We start from the raw sequence: 5,580 nt of genomic DNA, 5'->3' as shown, positions 1-5,580 counted from the left end.
AGGGATTGTGGCGTGGCCATCCCCCCTGGGGGGTGATTTCTTGCTTTCTATCTCTCTGTCTCTCTCTGTCTGTCTGGCGAGCACACGTGCCCTATAGCAAAAAAACTCTCAAAAAAAAAGAAAAATAAATAAAAATTATGGAGCAACACTCATAGCACAGTGGCTATGCATTGGGCAGAGAAAGCCAGATCCCTCATGGTTGACTGAAGTTCAAGCCCAGGCCCAAAGGCTTAAAAAATATGCAAGACTCATCAGAGAGAAGAAAAAAGATTGCAGAGACAGAGGTTGCTTTCTCTCTCTTTCTCTAGCACACACTCTCTGACATTTAAAAAAAAAAGAATTAAAAATATGTAAGTTTATGGTAGTAATTTTTTATTTTGAAATACATTTCAAGATAGATAAAACAAACACATGTACATAATAATTGTTATTATGCAACAATATATAACAACATATTACATTTAATAAGTTCATTTTATTTCTAAATAATAGCAAACAATCCTGGCCAGCTTAATTTTATTTATTTATTTATTTATTTATTTATTTATGCTATAGGGCATGTGCACTTGCTAGAGACAGAGAAGAGAGAGAGGGAAAGTGAGAAATCACCCCCAGGGCGATGGCCACACTGCAATCCCTTCTCCTCCATTCTCCTCTCGGGATTCTGCGCACACAGGCACATGTGCCAGGCATCTTCATTCTGTCTTCAAGCCAAGGGTCTGGGACATGAACCATGTAGTTGACCACGTGGGATCAAGCTTCCTTAACCTCCATACCACCTGCTGGCCCTAGCTTACATTTAAGGTGGGAATTTATTGAAAAGCTACTAATCTAACTCCTGGAGTCAAACATTTGAATAAGCTAACCTCAGGAAGGATAACCACAAAAGCCTTATCAGTAGATGAGATGAGATGCCATTAATATGCTCACCTGCAAAGGCCTCCAGCCTCTCCATCGTTAAGTTTCACATTGCAGGGAAATGATAATCTTTTAATTATAATACCATGACCACAACCAAAAAATTTAAAAAATAAACAAAACAAAACAAAACAATAATACTGTTGGGGCCGGCAGGTGGCATCATGGTTAAGGCACTGGACTCCCACATGACCAACCATGGCTTGAATCCTGGAACTAGCGGCTTACTTTCTCACTTTCTCTTTCTTTGTCTCTCTCTGGTATGTCCATATGCCCTATAGCAAACTAATAATAATGATAAATAAGTAAAATTAAATAAAGTTATTTTTTAAAAATTGCTTCATTTAACCCAATCTGTGTTCATTTCCCCCAGTCACCTCAAAAATGTCTAAGAGAAAGAACTTTAAATAAAAAGCAGTGTTTTATGGTTTTTAAACTGCGCCTTTGGTTAAACATTTGGTGTTTTCTATTTTATGTAATGTCTCATAAACTTTTGTTGACGATTCAATACTAAATTCTAATTAAGCATTCCACAAGTAAGTAAGTTTAATAAATGCTACCTTAAATGTGTCTTCATCTCAAGATTTACAAAATTAAACTCATTACCATCCTTTCCCAACATCTTTCAACTCTTGTATTTAAGACCTCAATAAATAACGATTGTCTACCAATCACCTGAGCTACGAGTGTGGGCGTCATCCTTGACAACGCGCATCTTCCTCAACCTCCCATCCAATTGTTTAGCAAGTCCCATCAGTTGCACCTCTTCAAATTTTATTTAATTTGTCCTTTTCTTTCCATTTCCACTGGTTCAGGACTTTACTGGCTTACTTTTTCCTGGATTATTGCCATTTTCTTATCATTGGCTCCTCTATCTTCAATTTTATTATTATCTGCAGTGCTGCCAGAGAGATTTTTGCTATGCATATTTGATCATACTATACTTTTGTATGAGAACACTCATTGATTCTCTATAATCTGTTCTTTGGCATGACTCTTAATGATCTGGGCCCTACAGACCCACTTCTGTATGGCCTTTGAGGTGAAACTCACTGCCCTCAGCAAGCCTTCTTGGAACCCAGAGGAGATTAATAGCCTCTTTAATTTATTCCCACATGACCTTGTGCCTGCCATTATCATCAGTTTTATTGTATTGTTTCCTTCTATTTATATGTCTTCTTTATAGTCATCTCACCTCCACTGCAAGGTCCTTAATAAGGGATGCCATCCTATTCTTTTTTATATTCTCAGCATACATTAAGAAGACCCACTGGGACTAGCAGTTGGCACAATGGCTGTGTTGCTGGACTCCCATGTGCTGGACTCTCAACCGTGGTTTCAATCCCGGACCCGCTGGCTTAAACTCACGCTGGGTACATGTGCATGCGTGCTCAAGATCTCGAGAGGAGAATGAAGGAAAAGGGATTGCGGCATGGCCATGCCCCATCCCCTCTGGGAGGTGATTTCTTGCTTTTGGTCTCTCTGTCTCTCTCTGTCTTTCTGGTGAGTGCACGTGACCTATAGAAAAAACCTCTCAAAAAAAAAAAAAAAAAGAAAAGAAAAACTGAAAAAGAAAAAAGAAGACCCACCAACAAATAACCACTCATTTAATGATCAAATAGGTTGCTAGTCACTGAAGGTTTTGCAGCTGTGACTAGAAAAGCCTTCAAGTATCAGATGATGCTAATTCATCTTCATCCCTTCTTTTTATTTTTAAGAACTATTTTATTGAACTTTACTTATTTTTATTTTTATTTGACCAGAGAGAGACAGAGTGAGAGAGAGGGAGGGGGAGAGGACCAGAGAGAGACAGAGTGAGAAAGAGGGAGGGGGAGAAAGAGAGTAAACAAGAAAGCAAATGGCCAGGTCCAGGACTCAAACTGCGGTCAGCTGTGTGGGAGTCCAACACCCTTAACCACCACACCACCTGCCAGCCCCTATTTATTTACTTTTTAAAGACATTTTTCATAGGGTACATGCACTTTCTAGGGAGACAGAAAGGGAGGGATAGCCACACAGCAATCCCATCTCTTCCATTCTCCTCTTGGTATTTTGGACACACATGCACATGCATGCTTTTCAAACTGCTGGTTCTGGCCCAAACTGCAGAGTCCACCATTGGAGTATACTGCCTTAACCTCCACACCATTGCTGGCCCAGAGCATCCCTTCTAGCTGGGATGTTTCAACAGTAAACCTTACCACTCATTCTGCCTGGGCACTTTACATTTTTTTTCCTTTTTTTTTTTTTTTGAGAGTTTTTTTTTTGCTATAGGGCGCGTGCGCTCGCCAGACAGACACAGACAGACAGAGAGACAGAAAGTGAGAAATCACCCCCCCAGAGGGGATGGCCACACCGCAATCCCTTCTCCTCCATTCTCCTCTCAGGATCTTGGGCACGCACACACACGTGCCCAGTGTGAGTTTAAGCCACCGGGTCCGGGACTCGAACCGCGGTTGACTACGTGGGAGTCCAGTGACATAGCCATTACGCTAACTGCTGGTCCCTGTATGGGCACTTTACAAACATCTTCACCGCCCACTGCCTTCCCTATGTAGCACTCCACCACCCTTCTCATTCCATTCTAGGCCCTTCCCAACCCTTTGCCAGCTATCATTTTTTTCTTACCCCCTGCCACCTCCTACTTCAGAGAGCAAACTGAGCCACCCAGCTCCCACATTTACCTCATTCCCAGCTCAATATATCTCTCCATTTCCATATTCATCCTTCTCTTTTAGCTACATTATTATGACACAGAAATCCTCACAATTACATTGCAAGGCTGGGATTTATTATCCCCATTATATAAACAATAAAACTGTGGCTCAAAAAGGTTCATTCACTTATTTACTTAGTTAATATTTATTGGCAACCCTCTATGTGCCTGACAGTATGCCGTGCACCAGACACTTGCCATCATCAAACTTATAGTCCAGTAAAAAGAAAGAGACATTGAACACACAAAGATATAAACCTAGGGACCAACAGATTGGCATAATGGTTATGTTGCTGGACTCCCATGTAGTCGCTTGCAGTTCTGAGTCTTGGACCTGGAGGCTTCAAACACACACCAAGTGCATGTGCTTGTGAGTGCCCAAAATCCCAAGAGGAGAATGGAGAAGAGACTACATTGTAGCCATCTCCCTTGGGGGGCGGGGATGGTTTCTTGCTTTCTGTCTCCCTGTCTCTGTCTCTCTGCAGAGCACCCATGCCCTATAGCAAAAATCTCTCTAGAAAAAAAGACGTAAATCTATAAAAACAAATTGTAAAAGGTACATAAAGGAAAGGAACTGAAGTCCATGAGAGAGAATAATTGGTGCTACTGAGATGAGATCTGAAGGATAAGTAGGATTTAGCCAGATAGAGTAGGGTGCAGAAAGTGGTCCAGCAGAGGGAACAGAATGTGTAAAGCCCTGAGGCAGGCAGTGGGGTGGCTCCTTCATGGACCAGAAAGACCAGTGTTGCTAAACATAATTAGTGAGGACAGGACAGCAGTTGAGGCCAGACACATGCAGAAGTAAGACCATGTGAGTCCTGTGGACCACAGGAGAAGTCAGGGTGCTCTTCATAAGTGCAATTAGTTTTGATGCTGCAACTACTTTATCGCTTCTCATCTCATACGTGAAAGCATGCTAGGTTCTAAACTGACCTACCTCTACTATCTCCAAAGCCACTTCACAGTTGTCAAATAAATCAATAAATCAATAAATCCTATGAATAAATCTTTCTACAAAAGCAGCTATCACTTACCTTCTCAAAAAACTTAAATAGCTGTCTCCTTTCTACTATGTTGTCTTAATTACTTGATCCGGGTTTTCAGTCTGCCATTCTCTAGATTTTATCCCGAGGACCAGCAGTTAGCGTAATGGCTATGTCGCTGGACTCCCACGTAGTCGACCGTGGTTCGCGTCCCAGACCCGGTGGCTTAAAACTCACACCGGGCGCATATGTGTGTGCCCAAGATCCTGAGAGGAGAATGGAGGAGAAGGGATTGCAGCATGGCCATCCCCCCTGGGGGTGATTTCTCGCTTTCTGTCTCTCTGTTTCTCTCTGTCTGTCTGGTGAGCGCACGCACCCTATAGCAAAAACCTCTCCAAAAAATAAAAAAAAACAAAAAGGGAAAAAAAAAAAAGATTCTATCCCCAAACTACAGAAACTGTTCTCTAAAACCATTAATGACCCCTAGTGACCAACCCAGAGAGAATACCCCCCTTCTCTATTTTCTCAGACTTACTTACAGGGCCTTTTTACCTCATTTAATCAGAACAAGGGTTTTTACCCAATAGTCCAGACACCATAGAATTCAGGTGCATCTATGTGTACGTTCAAAATCTCAAGAGGAGAATGAAGGAGAAGGGATCACGGCATGGCCATCCCCCCCGGGGGGGTGATTTCTAGTTTTCTGTCTGTCCCTCCAGTGAGTGCACACACACTCTAAGAAAAATTCTCTATTAAAAAAAAGAAAGAAAAATAGGGGTTATTATAATAGTGTCAACCTTATAGGGTTATGGAGATTAAGAGTTAATATATGTAGGGCCAGCAGGTGGTGTAATGGTTAAGGTGCTGGACTCCCACATGGCCAACTGTGGTAGGAGTCCCCGATCTGGTGGAATGTGTGTCCAAAATCCCAAGAGGAGAAGGGATTGTAGCCTGGCCATCCCT

The sequence above is a fragment of the Tupaia chinensis genome, unplaced genomic scaffold (genome assembly GCF_000334495.1).
Source record: "Tupaia chinensis unplaced genomic scaffold, TupChi_1.0 Scaffold143645_1, whole genome shotgun sequence".
NCBI classification, from domain to species: domain Eukaryota; kingdom Metazoa; phylum Chordata; class Mammalia; order Scandentia; family Tupaiidae; genus Tupaia; species Tupaia belangeri.
Note: the sequence above shows the minus strand (reverse complement) of the source record.